Below are 15,093 nucleotides of genomic sequence, written 5' to 3'. Positions count from 1 at the left end.
CATTTCAAAAATTTTGTTGTCGACTATAGCTTCTACCATAACTAAACGTGGAAGCCCCCTTTCCATACTGCTGGTGTGAGCTCCTTTGAAAATTGTGGGCTCCCTTCTATGCCTCCAATTTGAAAAGTAAAAAGAATGCATTGGAGGAATTCAAAAGGAACAACAGGCACATTTTTCTCTAATCTCTCCTTGATGTCGTAGATTCCTTGCTACCTTTTCCCTTCTTTCAACATTGTGAAACTCGTGTTCACTTTTTTTTCTTTGCCCTTCATGCACATGGCTCCTCCTTTGATGTTGTAGCTATTGGGCATGGAGTGGGATTCCTTCATGTATTGTTTCTTTTGGAGCATTCCCATGGAGATGATGCTGATAATGGGAAGCCACTATGATAGAGTTTGTCATTATTTCTTGACCTTCAAGGTATGATCATGAAAGTTCAATGCAAGACTTTAAGATTTTATGAACTCTATGATGTGCTCACTATAAAATAAGCATGCTCAACCACTTAATCACTCTATAGCTTTTATAATCATTATTAATTTGATGAAATTAGTCAAGCCCCAAACTAGGCTCAGCTAAAAAAATTCTCATTTTCGAACAACTGATATTGCAAACTGATCCATTGATCATCTCAAATTGATTGAAATAAAATTTGACCATGAATTCACCATTGAATACTTATTTAAAATAATTTCTACACCATTGTGAACTTTGTGTTAGGAGGCCTATTGCCCAGCTTTAAAAACTGATTGAAACACTTGGTCAGGCTCTGAAACTCTAGATATCTTGTCTCTCTAACATATTCAATAGGCCTACCGAAGCTCGACACATTATGACATTGAGGTCAAAATATATTGACCTCAAAATTTTCTTTCTTAAAATCACTTGGAAATAAACATGTAAGAAAACCACAAAGTGTATTCAAATTTGACTTTGAAAACTAGGTAAATTGACAATTGAGGTTCTGGAAATTGGGGCATTGGTAGATGCTGACATAGAGAGTTTGAACCTTGAATTTGAGCTCATGATGAATGACTAGGAAATTTTTTTGAAGGTCTAAAGCTGGCTACATGGATTTGCAAGACTACATACATCAGCAAAAAAGTATTTTTTGCAAATGAAATGGCCTTGGGAAAGTGTGCAAATGGATTCGTCAAAGTTTACAAACTGCCACACTTGATGTATTTTTGGAGTAGAATGTAGGGGTACAATCCATTTGATCTAGGAAATCACAATTTCATATTTACAACATCTCGAATTGGGGTACTGATCAATCTACATTTTTTGACACCAATAAAAGTTATAAATTACATTTGGAATCACATTTGAAAACTGATCAAATGGATTCATCACAAGCTCAAATCTAGAGTGTAGGAAGTCTCTAACCCCTAGAATATGATGCAAAAGGAAATTTCTTATTTGGATCAACTAGATCAAAGTTATGATAGGTCAAACATGGTTTCCTAGATTTCAACGCATTTTGTATCAACATGACAGAGATAAGTAACCAACTTTGGGGAATACAAAACCTTGTCAAAACATATCAAAATGACTCAAAAATTGAAATCTAGGTTCACTGATATGCATACTAAACAATCCCAAAGAAAAAAGTCATGAAACATAACCTAGTAAAAGATATTTAGAGGGAAGCTGGGGCTCTGATCACTATTTGATACATGGGCAAAAATGTAGAATTGAACACTATTCAAAATGGAACTTTGCAGAATGGTTCAGAATGACAAAATATCAATATGAAACACATGCATATGCCAAATGAAGGGTCTTAAACAACTAAAACACCACTAAGGCCTTGAAATAACAACCAGTTACATATGCATGAAAAGCATTCATAGGGGCTCAAAATGACTCAAAATTTGGAATGGTACTCAAAATAGGGAATGCAAATTTGAGTCCCATCAGGGTACAAGCATCTTGTCACAAATATACCAATAATTACATGAGATATTATATCACCATGCCTATAATATTTTTTTGGGCATCATCATTTTATAGATATGGTATTGAGAGTGTCTCCTAGTCACAAGTACAATGATACACCATAGAGCTTTATGTATACTAGTATATCAGACATATTTGGTACCCTCACTTAGGAAAGGTTGAGTAAAAGAACAGAGTATTGGATCACCTCAAAAAGGTAGTATGACAAGCCTTCCCTAATTGTAATGAGTCTATTACTGATGCCTAATAGATGCCATTTTCTGCCATGTTTATTATGTTATTGGTTGTACCCCGTATGTTATTGAGGGATTCAAAGTTTTTCAAGTAGTATTACTAGTTTGATATAGCTTAAATAATTCCACATGATACCCCAATATATGCCCACACTCAAGAGGAACTTGATTGGGAACATCAACTATGATATGAGACTTCATGTAGAGATATACCTAAGATGGTCCTAGTTATATGGGATTTAATTTTTTAGGTAGAGGATGGTGGGGTTACAATTGCATATATAGATTATCTTTCTCAACATCATTTCCCCCACTTAAATTCTCCTTATAAGATGATACCTCAAATTGAGGATCCATTAGATTATGATCCTACACATGACATTCCTTTACCTGCGAGAAATAGGGTTTATCTTGGATGTCAAGGAGATAGAGGCGACAACATGGGCCACTCTTCTAGGAGGAAAAAGAGTGAGTGTGGAGGATTAGGTGAATTTGGAGGTGATGTAGGTGGATATGGAGATGATGATGACAAACATGAGGGTGGAGATAGTGGCCATCATACCAAACATAGAGTGATACCTCCTCAATTAATATCTCCAAATATTCTAGTTGTACCTTATTTTGATATGTCAACCATGTAAGAATTTTCCTTAGGAAAAAATCACCCAAGATCAAGAACTCAAGGACACACACAGAATAGACTAGCAGAGTATGATTAGAATAATAATATGATATTTAATTGATTTAATGTCATGTACATACACACTAGGAATACCTATATATAAAGCCCTCTAAGATGAAACTAGAATGTCTCTAGAATGAGCTAGGATATAAGAATTACAACTAAGCATGCATCCACCAAAAGTGGATTATCCTCCATTGTGCATGAATGTGTGTGCATCAATGAGAGGATAAGTATGACAAGGTGTATCTCATGTGGAGATGTTGTAGAAACCATGTGCTTAAATTAGATGCTAACTCTTGTGTTGTAGACACCATGAGCATAAATTAGAGTGCTAACTCCTATGTTGTCACCAAGATAACTCATAAGAGTACACATAATCCTAGGTATCAAACTAATAAATAATAAAATAATGCATTGACCTAAGTAAACTTAAGTAAAGTGTAATATGTAAATAATTATTTACACCAACACCCCCTCTTAAGTGCAACTTAGGGGAATGCACTTAAGCTCACAAAAGCTAGGATGAAAATGAAAGATGAGTTTCGACTACTAGGACATGTTAGGTAACCATGTAAAAAATGCAATGAAATCTCTCATTAAGTAGAGAAAGAGGGAAAACCTCATGGGAAAAACCCTCCCCCAAAAAGAGAGATGAGAAAACCAAGATGCATGGATGGATGGAGTAATCAAGACCCCCCCATTATGACATACATCAAGTATATACAATAGAGAATTATGAGAAGAACACAATCCCAATAGAGGAAAAGGTCTCCCCCATAAGAGAAAAGAAGAAGAAGAAAGGAGACAAGGTAGTCCCCCTCCAATGTAGAATGCTGATCAGTGATAGCTGCTCCAATATAGAAGTTGATCCATGACTGCTGAATAATGTTCCTCCCCTTCAGAAGAAACAATATCATAGGTACATATGAGATGTTTCTCCAATGTGTGGAAAGAATCTTGATGATGAATGGTGTCTCTAAAACCTCCTCAACTATCCCTTTGTCGATACTGACTATTGCCCCTTCCAATACTACTAAAAAGAAGAATGTTGGATCTAGGAAGGATAGATGTAGAACATATTGCAAAGAACCATATGTATTCTCAAAATGATAAAGAGACCTCCTGCAACTACTATACATAAGGATCTACAATCATATCAACCTAGAAAGACTGATCATGTAGAGAACGGACAGGAGGTTCAGAGTGAACCCTCACAAAAATTGAAGAAGGATCTTCTTCATCAAAGAGAAGATATATATCATCAATGATGGCTCCCAAATCTTCTATGTCTGACGCCATAAAAAATCTTGAAATATCTGTTATGTAGTCATCCCTTGATGCTAGAGCTGGAAGAGAAGGTGTACCCAACTGTGCTAAATTACATTGTAGCAATGTATGTGTGTGGAATGTGTTGATACTATGAAATTGGTCTACATCTATATATAGGATCCCACATATTTGAATCTGTTGAATCACTATCATTGTTGTCACTATCAATTTCCACAATGTATGAAGTATGGAGAGGATTAGAGGATAAGTTAGGTAAACTTTCCTCTAAGTGAACATTCCTCTCTATAAAGATTTCATGAGTCTCAGGATCCATAAGTCTATATGGTTTAACATTGTCTTCATATCTGATGAAAGTACAAGGCCTTGGTGGTCATGCCTTGCATTCCCTTGAAGATATGTGTGCCCATGCTAGACAACCAAAAACTTTGAAGTATTTCACAACTAGTTTTTTGTTGCACCATGCCTCAAAACTAGTTTTTCCATCTAAGACATTATGAGGAGACCTATTAAGTATGTGATTGGCATTGCTTATAGCTTTGAATTCAAGTGATGGATCAAGAGACTTGGCTTGAATCATGCAACTTACCATTGACTTAAGAGTTCTAATGCTCATTACTACAACATTTGTATTTTGTGGACTGAATGCTACTAGATTCTGAAGATCAATACCCTCAAGTTCACAAAAGTCTCTAAGTCTTGAGTTCACATATCTACTTTCATTGTCCATATGAAGAACCTTGATGGCTTTCCTTGATTACTTTTCAACATGACTCTTGAAGGATATAAACTTATCAAACACTTCATTCTTGTGATCAATAAAGTAGACCTAGGTGTCATGTGAAAAGTCATCAATGAAAGTGAGGGTGTAGCGACCTTTGCTAACTGATGTTACTACAAAAAGACCTGCTAGAAATGTGTGAACCAACTCAAGAATAATTGATGCTCTTAAAGACTTCCTTTTATTAATCTTCCCTTCTAGATGCATATCAATGGAACAAGTTGAACATTCACCCTTGGAAAAGTTGATTGTAGGTAGACCTTTGACCATATTGTTTGAGCAAAGTTGATAAAGATAGAGGAAGGCAAGATGACCATACCCCTCATGGCATAATTTGCTTTGTGAATGAGATTGTGTCAACAAGGCATGTGAAGGAGGCTTAGGCACAAAGTGGGAAAATGAATAAAACCTTTTGTCATGATTGACTTTACCCACTGCAACTAATGAATCATCTTTAAGATTATGCACCATTATTGAATCAGGAAGGAACTCAACTTTATTGCCATCTTCATAGTGAGTGATTTGGTAGATTGAAAGGATATTCAAGCTAAGGTTGGGAAGATAGAGAACTTATTTGAACTCTCCAATTTCCATCTCAACTTGTCCTGGGTGATCCCACAATAATGGGTTCCACTTTTTGACCAATCTTGACACTAAAATCAATATTTTTGAAAGAAACCTCACATTTGAGTGACTATATCTCTAAAACTATGAATAATTTCAAGATGACATAAACTAGTGATTTCTAGTACTCTGTTCCTACTTTGTAACCATATTTTTAAATTTAAAAAATATATATTTAAGTCAAATTTTTCTTCTCCTTTGAAAAGTTGTACATATGAAAAATCAATATTTTTAAAGAGTGATAGTTTGTTTGACATGCATAATTTTTTTTCTAGAAATGATAGTGAGGTAATTATTTCAATGTTGGATTTGTAACATCAATATCTAGAGGATGCATTTGGTTTGATTTGATTTTTTTGAATATTGTATAGTTTATGAAGTTTTGAAGTGACATCAATTGTAATTTAGACATACACTCGTTTTGACACAGATGACTTCAAATCAATTTATCATAAATATATATTTTTTGAATAGAAATCTATCTTAGCAACCTATTTCCTAGATATTTTTCAAAAAAAAAAAGAACCTAATTTACAAATTTTCTCGAAGTGTCGAAGTCAGTTGATGTTCAACTATTAATGAACCTATAATGAGTTAAACTCATATTTGAAAGTCTTAATGGATATAATATGTATTACAATTATAGTCATTGGAAAGCTTGCTCCGAGTAGCACAAATTATAATTTTTTATTTTATAGTAGGAGATCGTTCAATCTCAATTTTGGGGGTCAAAAGAGCCAATTTCACTTTTTTTTCAGAAAACAACACCAAAAATGAGTAAATTGACATGTTCGCATGAACACTATGTTTGGACGAACATATTGGACATGTTTATGCAAACATATGTTCACACAAACACATGAGAAAAAATAATCTAGTAGTTAGAAATTTAAGTTAATGTGTTTGCGCGAACATGTAACATAATTTGTGTTTGTGTGAACATACAAAAAAGAGAATTTATTAGGGCAAGGAAATTTTTTTATTTTTATCTCAAACGAAAAAATGAAGTTTTAATCTCAAAATGACCATTAAAATATGTTTGTGCAAACATATTAAAAAGGTATGTTCACATGAACATACCTTATTTAAACTCAATATGTTCACGTGAACATATAATTGTTTTATGTTCGCATGAACATAGTTAGTATGTTCACATGAACATGCGTAAAATTCAATATGGGAAATTTTCATCATTTCGCGATTTCCTTCATCCCCCAAAATTGTAACCCAATATTGTGGGTTCATCCTCCTATCCCTTCAACTTCCATTTTTGTATCATCTCCTACAAAGATGTGAGGTACCTTAGACTGCTTCAATAAAAAAAAGCCTCCTTTTGAAGAACCCATATGATATGAGGCACCTATGTCAAGAATCCATTCCCCCAAAGAACTTGAACTAGCCATAAGTGCTTGCCTTTTTCCCTTTGAGGTGGGTGAAGTTGGATCCTTGGAAGAATTTGGCACATTAATTTTGTTCTTCCTAAGTAAGGTTTCCAAGTCATCAATTCTCTTAGTCTTGCAATTATGCTCATCATGATTCAATTTCTTGCAATATGCACACAATAGTTTATCCTTCTTATCATTGTTTCCCTTCTCATTGGAAGAAGAATTGCCTTATTGTGAGGAGGAAGATTGTTGTATCTCTAATTGTGATTTTTGCTTCCACTACTTTTTCTTGTTGTTGGTAGAAACTTTTCCATCTCGATTTGATTAGTTTTCATTAGTAGCCACCAGTGCTTTGGTCTTTGATGACTTGAGAATTTTGATATCTATTAGCTTGGATTGTTCCAACATCAACATTTCTACAAATGCATCAAATGCAGGCTTAGTGAAGGAACTTCCCATGGTCAACTTGTGAGTGTTGGAACTCAAAACAAAAGATGCATACTTTGAAGGTAGCCTCTTGAAGATGTGATGAATCAATCTATCATCTTTCATGGGATTACCACAATCCTTACGTAGTGCTCTCAATTCATTGGCTTTGTTGAGATAGTCTTGAATTCTTTCAAGACTCTTTGGATCCAATAGAAGTAGATCATCCTCAATTTGGAATCCCTTTTCCTCATCCACCTTACCATACAACCCTTCAAGTTTTTCTTAAGCACTCTTGGCTTCCTTAAAGCTGGAAATGTGGAAGAAGAGATCTATATGAACACATCCCAAAATAATTCCTAAATCTTGATTCTCTTTAATTTTCCAATCAACTAGTGTTGTAGCATTAGTGGGCTTGGTAATTGTACCATCCACACATAGATTTAAACTTTTTTCATTAATCTACTCCATACAATATCTTTCCATGTAGTATAATTATGTGAAGTTAGAAGTGGAGCTTTAGGTGAACGCATGATGCAAAAAATTAAAAGAGGACAAAAAAGAGACACAAGAACACAAGACACCAGCCCACCCCCCCGCCCTATTCACTCAATCAAAGAACCCTCCACAAAAATGATGCTTTTGGCACTTTATATTTAGTGCATTTACAATAGGCCACTTGTCAAAATGTACAAAGTGGACTTCTAATTTTTCTATTTACAACTGCCTTTTGAGGTTCAAATTTTTCATTAAGCACTATAGCTCAAAAGTACAACAATTTTGAAGAGTAATCAAAGCAATACAATGCAAAAAAGGACCTAATTCTAAAAGTGATATTTTTGTTCACACAAGCCTATAATTTGAGTGTAGATCTGGAAAGTAAACAGAAAATTAAGCACTTTAAAACAAGTAGAACCTAAAAATGTGTCCAGAGGAACCCGTATGGAGCATTTGAATTTGCAAAATGCAGGATTGGATAGGTACAGTAGCCAAAAAATGCAATTTTTGAATCAAAACTAAATCTAGAGAGAGGTTTGGGTAACAAAATGTGAGGTTAAATTTGATAGACAAATGGTTGCCATGGTAGTGTATTCTAGGTTGCAAATGACAGTAAAACAACTGTCAAAATTAACATAGCAAAAAGATGATGTTAGCAAAAAAGATGCCCCTAGGTGATGTAGCAGTACAGATGTTGATGTCAGTGGTATGACTAATGACATCAACAGTATGGACAAAGCCGACATGGTAGGAAGCATGGTAGGTATGGAAATCTATGTGTGTTGTATGGAACCAACATGGAAAAGATGACATGTTAGTTGACTTGGCAGCTGACTGGTGACACATGTCATGATAGCTATCACCGTGATGTGGCTATACATGATTTGGTTGCATGTCAATGTCATAGCCAGGGTTGGAGCTGAGGTGGCTCCATGTGGTGCTCTATGGATCTAAGTATTAGCAAGCATCAAGAAGTTGTGCAGCTACTAGTCATGGAAGTAATGGGTGCTAAAAACCCTTTGGTGTTGCCAAGATAGCGATTGAAGGTGGCATTAGGAATTGTCAGACAAGTAGGTGGGTTGCTATAAAATTCTTCACCATGCAAAACTATGGAAGATAGCACTAAGGGGATGAAACTAATGTCGAGTAGGTTTGCAGCCAATGAGAAGGCCAGGGCCAGTGAAGTTTGAAGAAACTAGCAGTGGGTGTTGAAAAAGCTAGCAAACAATTGGTTTAATACCACATGCGATGGGTTTGCAATATGTAATGTGTTTAAAATGAAAGGTTGCAGACTGTTAAATCAAATGAAGCCCTCTAGGTAGTTGTGAAAACTTTTCTATGAGTGTTATGTGATTGCTAGAGTTGTGCCAAGGAATATGCAAATGTTTCAGAGAATATTCCACCTACAGGGGCTAGGATTTCACCACCTAGTTCTTGCAAAAAAAATTTCTCTGCAGGCATGGTAGGGCAATTTTTTTTTGAAAAATACAATCCAAAAATCATAGACTATAATTGTAGAGAAAAAATTCAGATTTGAAAAATAAATTAAATAGATTTAAAAAATGATCATACTAGATTTTCAAATCATGCCTTTGGGTGCAAATTTTGCAAGAAATTTTTGCTTCTAATTTGACTATGGCCTAGGGTAGGAAAATTTATAGTCAAATTTCGTCAAATTGACATTTTAGATGCAACAATGAGGTCCACTTTGGCTCTAGGTGCTCCCAATGACTACAATACTCTAGATCTAAGTCGAAGTCCTCCGAGAGGTAAAGCAAGAAGATGGTCTCCAATGGCTATGTAAAGAGAAATTCCCTTAGCTTTGATACCATGTAAGAATTTTCCTTAGGGAAAAATCATCCAAGATCAAGGAACTCAAGCACAAGCACAAATAGACCAACAGAGTATGATTAGAATAACAATATGATATTCAATTGATGTAATGTTATGTACATATGCAGTAGGAGTGCCTATATATAAAGGCCTCTAAGATGCATCTAGAATGTCTCTAGAATCAGCTAGGAGATAAGCATTACAACTAAGCATATGCCCACCAAAATTGGATTATGGTCCATTGTACATGAATATACGTGCATCAATGAGACAATAAGTATGGAAATGTGTATCTCATGTAGAGATGTTGTAGACACCATGTGCATCAATTAGAGTGCTAACTCCTATGGTGTCAACAAGACAACTCATAAGAGTATGCATACTCTTAGGTGTCAAACTAATAAATAATAAAATAATGCATTGACCTAAGTAAACTTAAGTAAAGTGTAATAAGTAAATACTTATTTACACCAACAAACCACAAAGACCACAACCATAGATACTGTAAGATTTTCCTAAGGGAAAAATTCACCCAGGAACTAAGAACTCAAACACAAGCACACAGTAGACCAATGTAGATAGAGTATGATTAGAATGTCAATATTCATTCAATAACTAGTTGAGAGTACACTAGGAGTTCTTGAATATAAAGGCCTCTGAGATACATCTAGAATGTCTCATAATCAACACCATGATGTGTCATACAACCAAGAACATGTCTGCAAAATATGGGTTATCCTCCATTAAGCACCGAAGTAAGTGCGGTGATGAGAGGATAAGCCTAGAAGGGTGTGACACACAAAAGAGTGTTGTAGACACCATGTGCTAAAATAGAGTTGCATACTCCTGTGTTGTCTACATGACAACTCAAAAAGGTGTGCAAACTCCTAAGTGTCTCACAAATAAAAATAAATAAAATAATGCAAAATAATTAAATAATGCATTAGCCTAAGTAAACTTAAGTAAGTGTATTAAGTAAATACTTATTTACACCAACACCCCCCCTTAAGTGCAACTTAGGGGAATGCCCTTAAGCTTACAAACTAGGATGAAGATGCATAATGGATCCCGACTACTAGGCCATATTAGGTACCCATATACATAATGAAAATGCAATCTCCCATAAAGCGGGGAAAGAGGGAAAACCTCATGGGAAAAACCCTCCCCAAAAAGAGAGATAAGTAAGGATGCATCAATGGATGGAGTAATCAAGACCCCCCCATTACGAAATACATCCAATATATACAAAAGAGAATGAGAGAAGGAAGAGAGACAGAATAGGCTCCCCCCCAAAAGAAGACTGCCGACAAGTGAAAGCTACTCCAATGAAGAAGCTGGTCCATGAATGGATAATGGTGTTCCTCCCCTTAGGAAGAAACAATGCCAAAGATACACTCCTCAAGATGTGTGATGGCCCTAAAACCTACTCAAGTATCCCTTTACTAATGTTGAAGTTCACCCCTTCCAACTATGCTAAAAATAATGAATGCAGATCTCTCAAGGATGTCTATTGAACCTATTCCACTGAACCATCTATCTTCTCTACTGACAAAGAGACCTCCACTAATTGTTGTTCATAAGGATCCACAATCATGCCAACATGAGTAGATTGTTCATGTAGAGAATGGACATGAGGGTCAGAGTGAGCCCTTGCAACAACTATAGAAGAATCATCATCAATGAGAAGATGTAAGTGCTCAAGTCTGTCTCCCAAGTCAACTGAAGCTGGAGTTGGAAGACGAGATGTACCAAGTTGTGATGGACCTTTCATTGTGACAATGTCAGCATGTGGACTAGATTGATGTGACCTCTCATTGCAACTGTCGATAGAACCCCACGTGTTTGAACCAGTTGAAGCACTATCGCTGGTGTCAGTATCAGTTTCCACTATGTATGATGTGTGGAGAGGAGTAGAGGACAAGCTAGGAGAACTTTCCTTAAAGTGAATAGCCTTCTCCACAAAAATTTCATGAGTCTCTGGATCCATTAGTCTGTAAGCCTTCACATTGTCTTCATAAGTGATGAAGGTACAAGGCCTAGGTGTTAGTGCCTTACAACTCTTGGAAGAAAGGTTAGCCCATGCTAGACAACCAAAGACTCTAAGGTGACTCACAACTAGTTTTCTTCCACACCATGCCTCAAAAGGAGTCTTGTCATCTAAGGCTGGATGAGGAGACCTATTAAGTATGTGAGTAGCACTAGTAATGGCTTCAACTTCAAGTGTAGGATCAAGAGACTTGGCCTTAATCATGCAACTTGCCATGGTCTTGAGATTCCTAACCCTCAGAGCTGCAACATTTATCTTGTGTGGACTGAATGCTAGTGAGTTCTGAAGATTAATTCCCTCAATTCTGCAAAAGTTCTTTAGTCTTCTATCTACATATCTATTCTCATTGTCCACCCTTAGTACTTTGATGGCTTTCCTTGACTTATGTTCAACATGAGTCTTGAAGTCTTGAATCTTATGAACCACTTCATTCTTATGATTAAGAAAGAAGACTCAAGTGAATCTCAAAAAGTCATCAACAAAGGTGAGTATATACTAGCCTTGTCTTACTGAAGTCACTGCAAAGGGTTCTGCTAACACCATGTGAACTAGTTGAAGAATAATTGGAGCTCAAGAAGACTTCCATTTATCATACTTCTCCTTGAGATTCATATCCACTAAACAAGATGAACACTTTCCCTTAGAAAATTTGATGTTGGGTAGACCTTTGACAATGCATTTTGAGAAAAGTTGCTGAAGAGAGTAGAAGTCAAGGTGACCAAACCACTCATGCCATAAATTGATTTATGAAGTAGAGTGAGTTAACAAGGCTTGGGAAGAAATCTTAGGCACAAAGTGGGAGAAGTAGTATAACCTCTTGTCATCATTGAATTTCCCCACTACTACCAATGAATCATCTTTGAGACTACACACCATCACCGAATCTGGAAGGAACTCAACCTTATAACCATCTCCAAGGTGAGTGATTTGGTAAACTGATAGGAGATTGGAGCTCAGATTTGGAATGTAGAGAACATCTTTGAATTCCCCATCTTCCATTTCCACATGTCCTTTCCCTTCAACTTCCATTTTAGTCTCATCTCCCACGAAGATGTGTGGTACCTTTAAAAACTTCAATGAAGAAACGTATTCCCTTGAAGAACCCATATGGTAAGAGACACCTGATTCAAGTATCCATTTCGAAGAAGAATTTGTGTTTTCCATAAGTGCTTGACCTTTACCTTTTGAAGAGGTAGGAGTAGAATCCTTGGAAGTACCTGGCACTTGAATCTTGTTCTTCTTGAGTACATTTTCAAGCTCATTGATTCTTTTTGTCTTGCAACATCATGATTTGGCTTTTTGCAATATGCACAAAAGAGTTTGTCCTTCTTTTCATTACTTCCTTTCTTGTTTGGAGAAGAACCGCCTTGTGGGGAGAAGGATTGTTGTGTCTCAAATTGTGTTTTCTACTTCCACCGCTTCTTGTTGTTGTTTCTTTTTCCCCCTTGACTAGATTTATGACCATCACTAGCCACCAAGGCTTTGGTCTTAGATGACTTGAGAAGTCCAAAATCCACCAAGTGAGATTGTTCAAGAATCAACATGTCTGCAAATCCATCAAAGGAAGGCTTCTAGTAAGCAGAACCCATGGTTAACTTATGAGTATTAAAACTTGAAATAAAGTTGGCGTACTCAGAAGGTAGCCTCTTCAGGATGTGATGAATCAACCTGTCATTCTTCATGGGATTTCCACAATCTTTAAGAAGTGCCCTATACTCATTGACTTTGATGATATAATCCTGAATTGTGTCATAATTCTTAGGATCCAAGAGAAGTAGATCATCTTCAATCTAAAATCGCTTTTCTTCATCCAGTTTACCATACAACTGTTCAAGTTTATCCCATGCTTCCTTAGATTCTGAACAATTTTTAATGTGAAAGAGAAGATCCCCATGTACACAACTCCTAATTACACCTAAAGCTTGTCGATCTTGATTTTTCCAATCAATGAGTTCTTTAGCATCAGTAGGTTTGGTAATTGTATCATCAACATACAAACTATATCCTTTTTCCATTAATCTACTCCATGCAATATCTTTCCATGTAGAATAGTTGCATGAAGTTAAAGGAGGACATTTAAAACCCATGATGCAAAAATGTAAAGAGCAAAAAATAGAGACACGAAAAACATAGTACACACCCCCCCCTTTTCACTCAATCAAAAGACACCACCAAAAAAGATGCTGTTGGTACTTTATAAGTAGTGCGTTTACAATGGGCCACTTGTCAAAATGAACAAAGTGGACTTTCTAATTTTTCTTTTACAACTACCTTATGAGGTTGAAATCTATCACTTAAGCACTATAGCTTAGTTTTAGGACTATTCTAAAAAGAATCAAAGCATTACAATGCCAAATAAGCCCTAATTCTAAAATTGAGAAATTGGTCCACACATCCCTAGAATTTGATTTCAGATCTAGAAAGTAGACAAAAAAATACACACTTTCAAAAAAAATAGAACCTGAAAAAGTGACCAGATGTGTCCGTACGGAGCTTTTGAAGTTGCAAAACATGGGATTATGCAGGTACAGTCACCAAAAAACACAATTTCTACAAAATTTGTGCACCAAAACTAGAAAATAACACCACAATTGGAAAATTCAAGAAATTTTACAAGATTTCAAAAAAAATTGCATTCGAATCAAAGTTCGAAGGTTCGAGATAGGAGCTCGCAAAGTTAGGCTACCAAATTGAAAATCAATCTGGAGAGGGGTCTGGAAGAAAAACTGCGAGTCTAAAACTGCTACCAGGAAAGTAGTCTATAATGCATGGAAGGAAATTAGTGCACATGAGCAAGAAAACATAAAAAATTGCCAAATCTCTGCTGGAGGAAGACTGCACGGAGCCAAAAACTCCAACTCTCGTGTGCCACTAGGATCTCAACACTGTGGGCAGGTCGAAACATGCTGCAACGCCAGAGTCTAGAAATGGGCCAATAGATCCATTGAAAATAGATCCGTCAGGAAGGGATTAAATCCCACATTGGAGGTGTAAGTGGGCTTCGGCCTTTTTAAAACCAAAACACCGCACACCGTAAAGGCCAAAGGCGAGCGAGTTTTACAAAGTCTCACCATGGGTGAGATGTTGGCTGGTCGGGGCTATGCCAGTTAGTTCTAATGCTGATGGAAAATATGGGCCGCTAGAATGTGTAGTACGGCCTCAAAAAAAAATTCCCTTGTGACAAATGAAGAACCTCCACAAATGGCAGATCTAGGGTGTCATTGCCCAGGTCTACTAAAAAAAATTTCTCTGTTGGAAAATAAATGCTCAAAAATTTCTAAAAATACAATGGAAAAATAACAAAGAATGCAGATTTAAAAATTCAACTAAATCTG

This window comes from Cupressus sempervirens, chromosome 8 (genome assembly GCF_028749045.1).
Source record: "Cupressus sempervirens isolate cs-2001-9-10 chromosome 8, ASM2874904v1, whole genome shotgun sequence".
Lineage (NCBI taxonomy): Eukaryota > Viridiplantae > Streptophyta > Pinopsida > Cupressales > Cupressaceae > Cupressus > Cupressus sempervirens.
Note: the sequence above shows the minus strand (reverse complement) of the source record.